This window comes from Triticum urartu, chromosome 4A, assembly GCF_056163025.1.
Source record: "Triticum urartu cultivar PI428250 chromosome 4A, HENAU_Tu73, whole genome shotgun sequence".
Lineage (NCBI taxonomy): Eukaryota > Viridiplantae > Streptophyta > Magnoliopsida > Poales > Poaceae > Triticum > Triticum urartu.
In genome coordinates, this window is record NC_141876.1 from 543452540 (window position 1) to 543461735 (window position 9196).

Here is a 9196-nt window from a genome sequence, read left to right on the forward strand (position 1 = left end):
CCTATCCCGCGACTGAGATACAACTGTATTCTGTTCTCCCGCCGCCCGGAGCAAGGCTCGGATCTGCACCAGACCTCGACCAGCTTCTAACTAGGAGGGTTGGATCGACTCTGCTATCCGGGCACCAGCAGCCAGATTCTGGATCGGGGTTCGGTATACCTGAGTCGGAGGAGGAAAAAGCTGGCGTCGACTAGATTCGGGAGTGCGCTGCCGAGCGCGATCGTCGAGTGCGCGTTGGAGGTTCTCCAGTCAAGTGCGCTCAGCCAGGTTGGCCCAGCGCGCCTGCTCCAAGGCCTGGGCCTCAGGGGTTTCTCCAACTATAGGAGTATGCAATGCATCCATGTTCTGGCGGCGAAGTTCCTCCCTCTGCTGCGAGGAGAGGGGTTCGGGGCGGTACTCCTCATGAACGTGCGACGGATCGCCGTTCCCATCGCCTCCGTCTTCACGGTTGAAGCCAGTAGGGCTGCGTGGTCCATTGACCATCAGAACTTCAGTCGTTGGGTCGCTGCTGTCGCACTCGGATGTGCTCTCTACGGAGCCAGTCGACAGATCGAACAGGCCGTAGAGAGTTTCATCGGGCTCGATTGCCGCGACTTGAGGGATGGCAGACTGGCGGGCCACCGCATGCCTCACCCACCGCTGAAGCCTCAACCGACCGGAGCGTTTGCTCCGTTGAGCCGCAGGGAGGGGGAAAGATGATGGAGTCGACTGGTACTGGGTCGACGGTTGCCGCAGGAGGACGCCGCGGACGCACGCGCGAAAGTGCGTCGCCCCGCGGGCGGGGAGCGCGTCGGCATCGAGTGGAGCCTCCTGAAGCCAAGCGGAGTCGTCGGCGACAAACACGAGCGCGCCGAGACGGATCTCGCGGCCCTCAACTAAACCTCCGCCTGGAACCATGATGAAGGGGGTCCGAAAAATTGCAACTTCTCCAACAAGTCGCTAAGACACCTGCCCACGGTGGGCGCCAACTGTCGTGGTTCTAAGCCTGACAGTAGAGTAGGGGGTGAGAATGTAGAGGCAAGATCCTAGCTATGGAGGAGTTGTACACACGAGTTTTACGAGTTCAGGCCCTTCTCGGAGGAAGTAACAGCCCTACCTCTCGGAGCCCTGAGCGGTCGACTGAATATATGTGTGTGAATTACAGAAAGTGCGAACTCTTGTCCCAGAGGAGGGGGTGGCTTATATAGAGTGCGCCAGGACCCCAGCTCCCCTCCGTTACATAGGGTTCAATGTTCATAAAGGTGGGGCGTTACTGGTAACGTCTACAATAAAGTGCTATAAATGCCCATAAAGCTATGGTTTAAGTCATGACCGTTGCAGAGTGGAGGGTTTCTCATCTTCTGGTGGTCGAGTGTCTTCAAGGTGGTCGAGTGAGCACCTCTTCACGGTCGAGTGGATGATGTTTTCTCTACGACTGCTTCTGATTCTTTGTAGAGATGTCCTTGGGGAGGGTATGTTGGACAGATCCATGACCCTACCCTAGGTACATAGCTTCATCAAGCGGTGCTCTCCAACTGGTGCTTTTTAATAAGAGGATGATGACTCAACATAAAAGTAAATGGATAGGCCCTTCACAGAGGGAAGAAGGGATTTGTGGAGTTGCCAGAGCTCGGTTTTGAAATAGAGATGAATAATATTTTGAGCGGTATACTTTCATTATCAACATAACAACCGAGAGATCTCGATATCTTCCATGCTACACACATTATAGGCGGTTCCCAAGCAGAATGGTAAAGTTTATACTCCTCCACCACCAACAAGCATCAATCCATGGCTTGCCCGGAACAACGGGTGCCTCCAACTAACAACAATCCTAGGGGAGTTTTGTTTGCAATTATTTTAATTTGATTTGAGCATGGGGCTGGGCATCCCGGTGACCAGCCATTTTCTCGTGAGTGAGGAGCGGAGTCCACTCCTCTTGAGAATAACCCGCCTAGCATGGAAGATACAGACATCCTTAATTGATACATGAGCTATTCGAGCATACAAAACAAAATTTTTATTTGAAGGTTTAGAGTTTGGCACATACAAATTTACTTGGAACGGTAGGTAGATACCGCATATAGGAAGGTATTGTGGACTCATATGGAATAACTTTTGGGGTTTATGGAGTTGGATGCACAAGCAGTATTCCCGCTGAGTACAAGTGAAGGCTAGAAAGAGACTGGGAAGCGACCAGCTAGAGAGCGACAACAGTCATGAACATGCATTAAAATTAATCAACACCGAATACAAGCATGAGTAGGATATAAATCACCATGAACATAAATATCGTGGAGGCTATGTTGATTTTGTTCCAACTACATGCGTGAACATGTGCCAAGTCAAGCCACTCGAATCGTTCAAAGGAGGATACCACCCTATCATACCACATCACAACCATTTTAATAGCATGTTGGCACACAAGGTAAACCATTATAAACTCCTAGCAAATTAAGCATTGCATGAGCAACTATAATCTCTAATTGTCATTGCAAACGTGTTTTATTCATAATAGGCTGGATCAGGAACGATGAACTAATCATATTTACAAAAACAAGAGAGGTCGAGTTCATACCAACTTTTCTCATCTCAATCAGTCCATCATATATCATCATTATTGCCTTTCACTTGCACAACTGAATGGTGTGGATAATAATAATAATAATAATAATAATAATAATAATAATAATAATAATAGTGCGCGTGCATTGGACTAAGCTGAAATCTGCAAGCATTCGATTCAAGGGAGAAGACTAGGTAATATGGGCTCTTTGTTAGATCGACAATAATGCATATGAGAGCCACTCAACATTTTCATCATGGTCTTCTCCTCTCGACCCCCAACGAAAAGAAAAGAAACAAAACTATTTACACGGGAAAGCTCCCAACAAGCAAAAGAAGAACGAGGAATCTTTTTGGGTTTTCTTTTAGTTACTATTACTACTACAAGCATGGAAAGTAAACTAGCTAAAAGCTACAACTAATTTTTTTGGTTTGTTTCTTAAGGTTTTTCAAACACACAAGAAGAAATCTTAAAAACAAAATAAACTAGCATGGATGATACAATGAAAAAGTATGAGCACCGACAACTGGCATGAGTGTGTGAACATGAATGTAATGTCGGTGAGAGATATGTACTCCTCCAAGCTTAGGATTTTGGCCTAAGTTGGTCTATGGCCACAGCTGGCCTGGTGGAAATCCGAAGTTGTAACTGGGGTCATACTGGGTTGCAGCAGCTATTGCCTCACGAGCTGCTGCTTGGAGGCGGGCTGCCTCCGTCCTCCTCTCGCACTCGTTCGCTTCCTCCATGGTTATAACATATCTCCCTTTTGTCTGAAAGTCAATGAAAGCAGGAGTAGGGAGAGCAACATGGACGGTGCGCCGTTTGTCAAAGATTAGTCGGTACTGAAGGAACCGATCATTCCTCTCAACAAACTGATGACGAACCATATCATTATAATCTAGATAAGCAGGAGGCAACTCAATATCATCCCCGCGTATGGGTACCTCAAGAAAATTAGCTAAACGGGTTGCATAAATTCCACCGAATACATCTCCATTAATACTGTTATTATGCAACCTACGTGCAACAATGGCCCCCAAGTTATATTGTCTATCTCCTAAATTCCTAATACAACACTCTTGAGAACACTAAGATCCGGAACACACATATGGCATGCCTCATCCTTACCATTTATGAATCTACCTATAAAGAGAGAAAAATAATGTATGACAGGAAAATGAATGCTCCCTATGGTAGCTTGTGTAATTTCTCTAGATTCCCCCATAGTGATACTAGCAATAAATTATTTGAAATTCAGATTTGTGAGGTTCACTAGCACTACCCCACTGCGGGAGTTTACAAGCAGTATTAAAATCTTCTAAGTCCATGGTATATGATTTATCATAAAGATCAAATAGGACATTGTGAGAATTGCGCGAGGATGTAAATTTAAACCTTCTCACAAATGAATCAGTTAAATAGAGGTATTGCCGGCACTTATCTGACACGAAGCTCTCAAGATCAGCGTTGCGCACATATGCATAAAATTCTTCCTTGATGCCTGCCTGGACCATGAAATCCTCCGACGACCATTCACAAGGCCGCACTTGAGCCTCCCTTGGTAGTTCATTGTCCGGCTCGCGTATTGCGGGCCTTGGGCCTTGCTTCCTTGAGGAACCACCTTGGTACATTTTCCTAAACATACTTCTTCCTCTGAAAAATTCTGAAATTTTTAGTGACTCAAAAATAAAAGTGAACCAAACTCAGCAACTACTCCTACAAGTGCCTCGAGGCCATATCATGCATTAAAACTACTTTTGACCACATAAATTTGACATGCAAGCTCAAGAACAGGGCCACCTAAGCAGCAAAAATTTGCAATAAATAAAGTACTAGAACAAAAATTAATTGGACAATTGGAGGAGTCACATACCGAAGAACAATCCCCCAAAGCAGTTTTGTGAATGGAGTTTTGAGCAAGGAGATCGAAAATGGCAGCAAAATGAGCTAGAACACGGTTTTGAGCTGGTGGATGATTTTTTTTGGAGGAAGACGAAGTGTGTGGGTGCAAGAATAAGTGGAGGGGACCCACGTGGGGTCAACGAGGCAGGGGGCGTGCCCAGGGGGGTAGGGCGCGCCCTCCATCCTCGCAGGCACATGGTGGGTCCCCCTGATGTGTTCTCAATGCCAATAATTCTTAAATATTCTGGAAAAATCATATTAAATTTTCAGGGCATTTGAAGAACTTTTATTTTCGGGGTATTTTTTGTTGCAAGGATAATTCAGAAAACAGACATAAAATACTATTTTTGCTTTGTTTAAATTAAATAACAGAAAGTAAAAGGAGGGTACAGAAGGTTGTGCTTTCTAACTTCATCCATCTCATGCTCATCAAAAGGAATCCACTAACAAGGTTGATCAAATCTTGTTAAAAAAACTCATTCTAAATCGCATGAAACTGGATTCGAATAACACCAGGTTACCTCAACGGGGATTTGCACATCCCAACAATAAGAATATCATATTTCTTCTTGACAGTATGAAGAGGAAATTCAAAACCTCCAATAATAATTGTTGGAATTTTTCCAATAGAATTGATACTGTGGACTTGAGGTTGTTTCCTCGGAAAGTGTACCGTATGCTCATTACCATTAACATGAAAGGTGACATTGCTTTTGTTGCAATCAATAACAACCCCTGCAGTACTCAAAAAGGGTCTACCAAGGATAATCGACATACTATCGTCCTTGGGAATATCAAGAATAACAAAGTCCGTTAAAATAGTGACGTTTGCAACCACAACAAGCACATCCTCACAAGTACCGACAGGTATAGCAGTTGATTTATCATCCATTTGCAAAGATATTTCAGTAGGTGTCAACTTATTCAAATCAAGTCTACGATATAAAGAGAGAGGCATAACACTAACACCGGCTCCAAGATCACATAAAGCAGTTTTAACATAGTTTCTTTTAATGGAGCACGGTATAGTTGGTACTCCTGGATCTCCTAGTTTCTTTGGTATTCCACCTTTAAAAGTGTAATTAGCAAGCATGGTGGAAATTTCAGCTTCCGGTATCTTTCTTTTATTAGTAACAATATCTTTCATGTAGCATAAGGGTTCATTTTAAGCATATGAGTCAAACGCATACGCAAAAAGATAGGTCTAATCATTTCAGCAAAGCGCTCAAAATCCTCATCATCTTTTTTCTTGGATGGTTTAAAAGGCATGGGTTTCTGAACCCATGGTTCTCTTTCTTTACAGTGCTTCCTAGCAACAAAGTCTCTCTTATCATAACGTTGATTTTTTGATTGTGGGTTATCAAGATCAACAACAGGTTCAATCTCTACATCATTATCATTGCTAGGTTGAGCATCAATATGAACATCATCATGGACATTACCACTAGGTTCATGTTCATTACCAAATTGTGTTTCAGCATCAGAAATAGAAATATCATTGGGATTCTCGGGTGTGTCAACAACAGGTTCACTAGAAGCATGCAAAGTCCTATCATTTTTCTTTTTCTTCTTCTTAGAAGAACTAGGTGCATCAGTATTAGTTCTCTGAGAATCTTTCTCAATTCTCTTGGGGTGGCCCTCAGGATACAAAGGTTCCTGAGTCATTTTACCCCCTCTACTCATAACTCTAACAATATTATCATTTTTCTTGTTATTTATTTCATTGAGCAAATCATTCTGAGCCTTAAGTACTTGTTCTACTTGAGTGGTAACCATAGAAGCATGTTTAGTAATAAGTTTAAGTTCACCTTTAACTCTAGACATATAATCACTCAAGTGTTCAATCATATAAGCACTACGTTTCAATTGTCTACCAACATAAGCATTGAAGTCTTCTTGTTTAACAATAAAATTATTAAACTCATCTAAGCATTGGCTAGCAGACTTATTACGAGGAATATCACCTTCATCAAACCTATAGAGAGAATTTACCTTCACTACCTATGTAGGGTTATCAAGACCATGTATCTCTTCAATAGGTGGTAAATTCTTAACATCTTCATTTTTAATACCTTTTTCTTTCATGGATTTCTTTGCCTCTTGCATATCTTCAGGACTGAGAAATAGAATACCCCTTTTCTTCGGAGTTGGCTTAGGAGTTGGTTCAGGAAGTGTCCAATCATTTTCATTACTCAACATATTATTCAATAGCAATTCAGCTTGATCAACAGTTCTTTCCCTGAAAACACAACTAGCACAACTATCCAGGTGGTCTATGGAAGCATCGGTTAGTCCATTATAAAAGATATCAAGTATTTCATTTTTTCTTGAGAGGATGATCAGGCAAAGCATTAAGTAATCGGAGAAGCCTCCCCCAAGCTTGTGGGAGACTATCTTCTTCAATTTGCACAAAATTATATATTTCCCTTAAGGCAGCTTGTTTCTTATGAGCAGGGAAATATTTAGCAGAGAAGTAATAAATCATATCCTGGGGACTACGCACACAACCAGGATCAAGAGAATTAAACCATGTTTTAGCACCACCCTTTAATGAGAACGGAAACAACTTAAGGATAAAGTAATAGCGAGTTTTCTTATCGTGAGTAAACATGGTGGCTATATCATTTAATTTAGTAAGATGAGCCACAACAGTTTCAGATTCATAGCCATAGAAAAGATCAGATTCTACCAAAGTAATTAACTCAGGATCGACAGAGAAATCATAATCCTTATCGGAAATAAAGATAGGTGAAGTAGCAAAAGCATGGTCATATTTCATTCTAGCATTCAAAGACTTTTCCTTTAAGCTTATCTAATAATTTCTTAAGATCAGATCTATCATTGCAAGCTAAGAAGTCTCTAGCAGTTTCTTCATCCATAACATAACCCTCAGGCACAACATGCAATTCATATCTAGGAGAGAATCTTCATCATCACTTTCATCAATATTATCAGTTTCAATAATTTCATTCTCTCTAACCCTAGCAAGTTGTTCATCAAGAAATTCACCTAATGGCACAATATTACCAAGCATAGAAGTAGTTTCATCGTAAGTATCACGCAAAGCAGAAGTGGCACCATCAATAACATGCGACATATCAGAATGAATAGCAGGAGTAGGTGTCACAAGTTTGCTCAAAACAGAAGGTAAATCAAGTGCAGAGCTAGATGGCAGTTCCATACCTCCCCTCGTAGTTGAGGGAAAAATCTTGGTTCTTTTATCTTTCAAGTTCTTCATAGTGATCAGCAGATATAAATCCCAAGTGACCCCAAAAATATAGCTATGCTCCTCGGCAACGGTGCCCGAAAATAGTCTTGATAACCCACAAGTATAGGGGATCGCAACAGTTTTCGAGGGTAGAGTATTCAACCCAAATTTATTGATTCAACACAAGGGGAGCCAAAGAGTATTCTCAAGTATTAGCATCTGAGTTGTCAATTCAACCACACCTGAAAACTTAATATCTGCAACAAAGTATTTAGTAGTAAAGTAATATGATAGTAGTGGTAACGGTGGCAAATGTAACGGTAGCAGCTTTGGTTTTATAGTGATTGTAACAGTAGCAACGAAAAAGTAAATAAGCGAAGATCAATATATGAAAAGCTCGTAGGCAATGGATCAGTGATGGATAATTATGTCGGATGCAATTCCTCATGCAATAATTATAACATAGGGTCAGGGTGACACAGAACTAACTCCAGTTCATCAATGTAATGTAGGCATGTATTCCGAATATAGTCATACGTACTTATGGAAAAGAACTTGCATAACATCTTTTGTCCTACCCTCCCGTGGCAGCGTTGTCCTATTAGAAACTAAGGGATATTAAGGCCTCCTTTTAATAGAGTACCAGACCAAAGCATTAACACTTAGTGAATACATGAACTCCTCAAACTACGGTCATCACCGGTAAGTATCCCAATTATTGTCACTTCGGGGTTAACGGATCATAACATATAATAGGTGACTATAGACTTGCAAGATAGGATCAAGAACTCACATATATTCATGAAAACATAATAGGTTCAGATCTGAAATCATGGCACTCAGGCCCTAGTGACAAGCATTAAGCATAGCAAAGTCATAGCAACATCAATCTCAGAACATAGTGGATACTAGGGATCAAACCCTAACAAAACTAACTCGATTACATGATAAATCTCATCCAACTCATCACCGTCCAGCAAGCCCATGATGGAATTACTCACGCACAGTGGTGAGCATCATGAAATTGGTGATGAAGGTTGATGATGACGATGGCGACGGATTCCCCTCTCCGGAGCCCCGAACGGACTCCAGATTAGCCTTCCCGAGAGAGATTAGGGCTTGGCGGCGGCTCCATATCGTAAAACGCGATGAATCCTTCTCTCTATTTTTTTCTCCCCGGACGTGAATATATGGAGTTGGAGTTGAGGTCGGTGGAGCACCAGGGGACCCACGAGGCAGGGGGGCGCCCCCCACCCTCGTAGACAGGGTGTGGGCCCCTGGCCTTGATTCTTTTGCCAGTATTTTTTATATATTACAAAAATATTCTCCGTTGATTTTCAGGTCATTCCAAGAACTTTTATTTCTGCACAAAAATAACATCATGTCAATTCTGCTGAAAATAGCGTCAGTCCGGGTTAGTTCCATTCAAATCATGCAAGTTAGAGTCCAATACAAGGGCAAAAGTGTTTAGAAAAGTAGATATGTTAGAGACGTATCAATGTTCTTGTAGATCTATCCGATGTAATCTTTTTTTGCGGTGT